The sequence below is a fragment of the Drosophila mauritiana genome, unplaced genomic scaffold, assembly GCF_004382145.1.
Source record: "Drosophila mauritiana strain mau12 unplaced genomic scaffold, ASM438214v1 Y_32, whole genome shotgun sequence".
Taxonomy (NCBI): domain Eukaryota; kingdom Metazoa; phylum Arthropoda; class Insecta; order Diptera; family Drosophilidae; genus Drosophila; species Drosophila mauritiana.
Window position 1 is genome coordinate 51,659 of NW_022881578.1, and position 7,871 is coordinate 59,529.

Sequence of the window (7,871 nt, forward strand, 5' to 3'; positions counted from 1 at the left end):
GAGCCGTCTATTATCATCTGCTACTTTGTCTGTCCGGTTTGTTATTGTCTATATGCTCTTGAGTAATTTTTGTATCGAATTCTTATTGATTTTCCTTTTATTGCAGGTTAGCGGAAAATTCGTTGAAGATACGATACTGAGGAGAAATATTTAATTTGTTGTTGATTGATTGTTTGCTTTTAGGTTTTGGCGTCAGCTCTCTGTTGGCGCTCGTCAAGCTGGAAGTTTATGGGAGCAGCCATGGAAATGGAAGTAAAATTAGAGATTGGGTGAGAATTATATTTGTTATTTGATTTTGTGATTGTGTAATTTTGTGTTTTTTCAGGTACATTTGGTGGGAGGTAAGTATTATATTTATAATTTATTTGTTTTTATAATTATTGCATTAATTTTTGTTTTTGTTTTTCTGGTACATTAGGTGGAAGCTAATCTGGTGGTGAGTATTTTAATTGTTTTTATGGTTGCATTAATATTTTGTTTTTCAGGTACGTTTTGTAATACTGAGGAAAAGTATACAATTTGAGGACAAATAATGCGGTTTATTTGTGTGGCGTCAGCTCTGCGCTAGTGATCCTTATTGAAGCAGTGGCATCAGGAGGTGGAGACGGCATCGTAATGTTGTCGATTTTTTGTGTTAAAAGTCGCAAAAATTGGCGATTTTGTTTTACGATTGGTGGGCCCATCTCCTCTTGTCTAATGCATAAGCTGTAGGTAAGCCATTGTCTGCGGTCGGTGCGGTAAGTGCTTTATTTGATTTAATTTTGTTTGTTTAATTTGTTGTTGATTGTTTGCTTTTAGGTTTTAGCGTCAGCTCTCTGTTGGCGCTCGTCAAGCTGGAAGTTTATGGGAGCAGCAGAGTGTCCTGATCGACGCGGAAGCAGCGTTGTTGGCCCATCTTTTGCAGGGCATCAATTATGTAGATTTCAGCGGTGATAATGGATACTTCAAAGGACCGTGCGTCGTGAAATTTCAGGTAAGTGACGTTGTGCATAAATTGCTGCAGCGAGTCGCCTTTTATTCATCATGTTTCTGCCGCGCTAATCCTTTTCATATCGATCTTCCGATTCATCTTTTAGGCCTTGGTTGGTTTTTTCTTTCGTATCGTTTCTCAGGATCAGCTGGAGTGCATTGTCGTTGGCTTTATAATCCGGATGCGTTGAGGTGAGGGTATTATTTAGGTTTTTGTACCGTCCCTCTAATTGGTTTGTTTTTCCTCAGGATTTTACGTTTAGCATGAGAAGAGGAAATGTATCATTGTTGTCAAGAGAGAAGCAGGTCGACATGCGTCTCCGTCGGTCATAGTTTGTAGTTTGTACCTTAATTAATTAGGAATTAATTGTAAATACATGTATATTTGGTTTTAATTGCTTTAGTTAAATTGTGAAGGCTAATTAGGTTGGTCAGTTTTTTTTTTATATAGATATTTTCAACGTCTAGTGACGTTGTCATTTTATTGTCCTCTAATTTTTGCTTAAAAAATATATAGTGACAATTTGTGGCAAATTACATTTTCGGATTTTTTTGGCTGCAGAATGCGTGCCATAATTACAAGTATTAATTTATAGTTTAAATTTGCAAGAGACATTTTTGAAATATTTGGCGGCAGTTTTGCGCGCCATGGTTCGAGTGTGAAATTTAAATTTAGATATTACGTTACTTAGGAAATAGCTTATGGAATGGAAGAAAATAGTTTTGGTAAGTAATTTTAAAATATATTTTAAAGATGATTTGGTATCCAGCGATGAGACTATAGCTGATGGCGGCGATTTTTTTGCGCGCGCCATGGTTCAAATGTGGAGTTTGAATTTAGATATATTACGTTAATTAGGAAATAGCTTATAGAATAGGAGAAAATAGTTTTGGTTTAGTAATTTTAGAATATAGTTGAGCGATGACTGGTATCCAGCGATGAGACTATAGCTGATGGCGGCGAGGATGAGCAGTTGCTATCGTCCGATGAGATGGATAAAACCGATGCCCATCCTCTGCTTTGGTTCACGTTCTGACCGTCCATTAGTTGTTGTTGTTGCTGCTGGCTTCACTTTTAGCTACGGTTGCGCGCGCGTCTCTGTCGGTTTTATAATCTGAACTGACTTGCAAAATGATGAGATGAGACTATAGCTGATGGCGGCGATTTTTTTGCGCGCGCCATGGTTCAAATGTGGAGTTTGAATTTAGATATATTACGTTAATTAGGAAATAGCTTATAGAATAGGAGAAAATAGTTTTGGTTTAGTAATTTTAGAATATAGTTGAGCGATGACTGGTATCCAGCGATGAGACTATAGCTGATGGCGGCGAGGATGAGCAGTTGCTATCGTCCGATGAGATGGATAAAACCGATGCCCATCCTCTGCTTTGGTTCACGTTCTGACCGTCCATTAGTTGTTGTTGTTGCTGCTGGCTTCACTTTTAGCTACGGTTGCGCGCGCGCCTCTGTCGGTTTTATAATCTGAACTGACTTGCAAAATTGGGCTAGGCGCGTAGGCGGGCTTTTTCGATAGCTCAAAGGCACGGCGGAATATCGATATGCTATCAATTTCCCTGCAGCTCGTTATCGATATTTCGCGCCTTTTTTTTGGCGGGCTTATCGGCTATTATCTTTTTTGCCGACAGCCTATCGTCTATCGGGCAGAAATACTAGAAATGTTCAAGTTAGTATTTTTGTATTGTATTGAGGACCCATGCGGAAAGTAATATGCGGCGACTAGGTAGGTTCCCACCCCAACACCCTGGCGAGAAGGCTTATCCACCCCCCGAGAAAAAGAAGGCTCTCCCATCGAGATTATTATAATTATTTTTTCATGAAATAAAAAAAAAACAATTAAATATTGTTAAAGTAGTTTAAATTGTAAAGTAATGTATAAGTAATGTATATATTGGTATGCCTATGCTGTTGATTCCAATTAATAAAATTTACAGCAGACGGAGAAGTTGGCAGGGGCTATATAGAATCTTCGGCATCGGTGGCTACTTTGGCTTCCATCTCATCAATTGCTTCCATATCGGCTGCAGTAATGGAGGCACTGAAGGACCGACCTTATTTGGTTGCACCCTTCGTAACCACAGCCTCAGCACCACCCACTCCACATCCCCACGCATCCATTTCGACAAACACGGCCAGCACAGTGCCAGCTACACCTACACGTCGTCGCATCGCTCCTGAAAACGATTTGGACTTGGTTGAGGACTTGGGTGTGGCACTTGCTCAAATAGAGGACCCGCAGACACCCACCAAGAACAAATCGCATCGCTTTTTCTGGCGGAAGGCACTGCGACGTGTCTTCCAGCGTCGTAAGTGACGGCGTCCCGCTGCCCCGCTGGCATCGTCCCGCCCGTCGCTGTAGCCGTCGCAACCTGGCTGAGATGCATCTGCGCCTGCTGTGCAGGATCCACTGAGTGCAGCCCGCGTGGCCCTGCTCAGCTGCATCCGCTGGCGAACCCTGGCAACATACGCAACAACAACTTTTACTTCAGCAACCACCAAAGCATCAGCAGCCAGCCAGCATTACAGCAGTCTCCGTGATCCAGTTAACTCAATTAAATTGAAATTATAATATTGTATTACCGCCTACACGAACACGTCCCCACGAATCCTGTACATAGGCTCGACAGTTCTCGATACCATTATTCATTTTTATTTAAAGCGACGCATAAGAGTGCGATGGTAGAGCATGAGCAAGTGCCGCATAGAAACCATATATGTGTTAGTGTACATTTACCCGAGATGCGAATCGGCAAATCTACATTTATAAGAGTATGTCGCAGCGTTGGCATTTTCTTGAGCCTGATCTTCCATATTGGCAAATAAACTTTTCGAGTGAAGCGAATTCCAACCGGCGTGCGCGATCGTCTGTATGCAACTGACCGTATTTTCTACGCATCGATCTATCCTTTACACACGCTAGCTGGACTACACTTGCCGACAGCGCGACAACGCCGTCGCCTCACTCGTAACGGTACTTTGGCTCCAGTCATATTCTACGTTGTAGTCAAATTCTAAGAATGTCCTCACAATATACCAAACTCATTGCGCAGCTGCGTCTTGCAAGCACAGTGGTCAAACCATGCTAATAATATGACAGACACGTACAGTGGTCAAATACATTCGTAATGCGACAAGTACATAGTTAAATGAAATGGAGTCGATCCATCGATGGGTGTCTCACACGCGCCATCGTCGATTCGATGGAATAGGGAAGTAGGGCAGCGCGTCTGAATTTTTATAAGCATATGTATATGTACATGGATGCAGAAACTTGAGCTGAACATAACAATAATGAGAACGTAGTTAATTAGTTTATCCTCGGCTTAGTGATCGACATGATCAATTTGAAATGGCATTAGTAACTCTTAAACACGTAAACTGAAATAGAAAAGCGAATGCTTTTCTATAACGTTACAACCACAAGTGAAAGTATCCTTAATTAAAGCATCCGCCTCAAAAAAATCGTATTGTTCAACATTAAATAGTAGAGCAAGCGCAAAATAATTGCGGCTTAATCAAATAGATAAATGTTCACGTATATATAATTAAATGTTTGCAATACTCATATGTGAAAAAAAATATAATATAAGTTAGAATTTTTTTTGTAACTTTAGATTATAGACAGAGACATGGACTGGTAACATTATCGTCTTGCATGTTTTTTTTACATTAAAACATTGTGTGATTTATTTCTTTTCAGATACCCCCGCCAGAAGGACGGAAGCATCGAGTCGCTGTGGCCTAAGGAGTCATTACAGGTGAGTTTTTGTTGTGTGTTGGCTGTGGACTGTTGCGGCCGCTGGAAGTGGGCCACTTGCAACAAGTTTGTCCGGCCGGAGTTGCAGTTGAATTGTTCTCGGTAGCAGCATCCCGCGCCGCCGTCATTTGGTGAAGATCCGTTATATCGTCAGTGGCAGATTTATGCAATTGTTTAATGAGTTCGTTTGTATTGCAGATGCAAATTGCCGGTCGTCAGGAAGAGGAGTTTCGAAGAGTAATCCCACGCAGCTGTCATTGCATTTTTATTGAGCTGCTGGCATTATGGTGGTGGCGTTCGTCTCGTGGCAGAGGAAAGCCAGGTGCCCCGCGTCTTGTGGCCATAGCGTCAGGATTGGCAGCTTGGGGCCGCCGGTTCGAGATTTGTTGAAGAGGGCCGCCGCAACGTGATAGGCATGGAAATGAATGTAAGAATAGTATTTGGTAAGTATTATATATGTAATTTGTTTTTTATGATTGCATTAATTTTTGTTGTTTCAGGTACATTGAGTGGAATTTAATTTAAGGTAAGTATTATATTTGTTTATATAGTTGCGTTTGTTATTGTTTTTCAGGTACTTAAGGAGGAAGCTAGTCTGGGGTGAGTATTGTATTGCTTTTATAATTGCGTTGATTTTTTTTGCTTTTCAGTTACGTTTTGTGAGTTCTAATTTGGAGGCCCTTGTTATTTTGTTATTGCAGCTGGAATGCCGCGATTTTGGAGTCATAAAGTTGGCAATTAGATAAGTATTATATTATAAATATATATTTCCCAGTAATAGCTTGTGTTCCCTTGTTTCAATAGTTGTAGTCTTGGAAGCTGGAGCTGCGTGCTTGATATCAGCAGGATGGAGCCGTCTATTATCATCTGCTACTTTGTCTGTCCGGTTTGTTATTGTCTATATGCTCTTGAGTAATTTTTGTATCGAATTCTTATTGATTTTCCTTTTATTGCAGGTTAGCGGAAAATTCGTTGAAGATACGATACTGAGGAGAAATATTTAATTTGTTGTTGATTGATTGTTTGCTTTTAGGTTTTGGCGTCAGCTCTCTGTTGGCGCTCGTCAAGCTGGAAGTTTATGGGAGCAGCCATGGAAATGGAAGTAAAATTAGAGATTGGGTGAGAATTATATTTGTTATTTGATTTTGTGATTGTGTAATTTTGTGTTTTTTCAGGTACATTTGGTGGGAGGTAAGTATTATATTTATAATTTATTTGTTTTTATAATTATTGCATTAATTTTTGTTTTTGTTTTTCTGGTACATTAGGTGGAAGCTAATCTGGTGGTGAGTATTTTAATTGTTTTTATGGTTGCATTAATATTTTGTTTTTCAGGTACGTTTTGTAATACTGAGGAAAAGTATACAATTTGAGGACAAATAATGCGGTTTATTTGTGTGGCGTCAGCTCTGCGCTAGTGATCCTTATTGAAGCAGTGGCATCAGGAGGTGGAGACGGCATCGTAATGTTGTCGATTTTTTGTGTTAAAAGTCGCAAAAATTGGCGATTTTGTTTTACGATTGGTGGGCCCATCTCCTCTTGTCTAATGCATAAGCTGTAGGTAAGCCATTGTCTGCGGTCGGTGCGGTAAGTGCTTTATTTGATTTAATTTTGTTTGTTTAATTTGTTGTTGATTGTTTGCTTTTAGGTTTTAGCGTCAGCTCTCTGTTGGCGCTCGTCAAGCTGGAAGTTTATGGGAGCAGCAGAGTGTCCTGATCGACGCGGAAGCAGCGTTGTTGGCCCATCTTTTGCAGGGCATCAATTATGTAGATTTCAGCGGTGATAATGGATACTTCAAAGGACCGTGCGTCGTGAAATTTCAGGTAAGTGACGTTGTGCATAAATTGCTGCAGCGAGTCGCCTTTTATTCATCATGTTTCTGCCGCGCTAATCCTTTTCATATCGATCTTCCGATTCATCTTTTAGGCCTTGGTTGGTTTTTTCTTTCGTATCGTTTCTCAGGATCAGCTGGAGTGCATTGTCGTTGGCTTTATAATCCGGATGCGTTGAGGTGAGGGTATTATTTAGGTTTTTGTACCGTCCCTCTAATTGGTTTGTTTTTCCTCAGGATTTTACGTTTAGCATGAGAAGAGGAAATGTATCATTGTTGTCAAGAGAGAAGCAGGTCGACATGCGTCTCCGTCGGTCATAGTTTGTAGTTTGTACCTTAATTAATTAGGAATTAATTGTAAATACATGTATATTTGGTTTTAATTGCTTTAGTTAAATTGTGAAGGCTAATTAGGTTGGTCAGTTTTTTTTTTATATAGATATTTTCAACGTCTAGTGATTGTCCTCTAATTTTTGCTTAAAAAATATATAGTGACAATTTGTGGCAAATTACATTTTCGGATTTTTTTGGCTGCAGAATGCGTGCCATAATTACAAGTATTAATTTATAGTTTAAATTTGCAAGAGACATTTTTGAAATATTTGGCGGCAGTTTTGCGCGCCATGGTTCGAGTGTGAAATTTAAATTTAGATATTACGTTACTTAGGAAATAGCTTATGGAATGGAAGAAAATAGTTTTGGTAAGTAATTTTAAAATATATTTTAAAGATGATTTGGTATCCAGCGATGAGACTATAGCTGATGGCGGCGATTTTTTTGCGCGCGCCATGGTTCAAATGTGGAGTTTGAATTTAGATATATTACGTTAATTAGGAAATAGCTTATAGAATAGGAGAAAATAGTTTTGGTTTAGTAATTTTAGAATATAGTTGAGCGATGACTGGTATCCAGCGATGAGACTATAGCTGATGGCGGCGAGGATGAGCAGTTGCTATCGTCCGATGAGATGGATAAAACCGATGCCCATCCTCTGCTTTGGTTCACGTTCTGACCGTCCATTAGTTGTTGTTGTTGCTGCTGGCTTCACTTTTAGCTACGGTTGCGCGCGCGTCTCTGTCGGTTTTATAATCTGAACTGACTTGCAAAATGATGAGATGAGACTATAGCTGATGGCGGCGATTTTTTTGCGCGCGCCATGGTTCAAATGTGGAGTTTGAATTTAGATATATTACGTTAATTAGGAAATAGCTTATAGAATAGGAGAAAATAGTTTTGGTTTAGTAATTTTAGAATATAGTTGAGCGATGACTGGTATCCAGCGATGAGACTATAGC

The 7,871-nt window shown here is 39.9% G+C and overlaps 2 long non-coding RNA genes across 4 annotated transcripts; both read left to right on the plus strand.

The window, feature by feature from the left end:
* The first annotated feature begins 634 nt into the window (after positions 1-634).
* On the plus strand, positions 635-1,338 carry LOC117150105. Of its 2 annotated transcripts, none has more exons than XR_004460671.1 (4): positions 635-737; positions 799-973; positions 1,077-1,161; positions 1,219-1,338. It is a non-coding gene; the product is annotated as an uncharacterized LOC117150105 (long non-coding RNA). The 2 variants fall into 2 exon arrangements; XR_004460672.1 differs by having other exon boundaries at positions 646-711.
* Positions 1,339-6,229: 4,891 nt separating this feature from the next.
* LOC117150104 lies at positions 6,230-6,933 on the plus strand. 2 transcript variants are annotated; one of them, XR_004460669.1, is made up of 4 exons: positions 6,230-6,332; positions 6,394-6,568; positions 6,672-6,756; positions 6,814-6,933. It is a non-coding gene; the product is annotated as an uncharacterized LOC117150104 (long non-coding RNA). The 2 variants fall into 2 exon arrangements; XR_004460670.1 differs by having other exon boundaries at positions 6,241-6,306.
* The last annotated feature ends 938 nt before the right edge of the window (positions 6,934-7,871 follow it).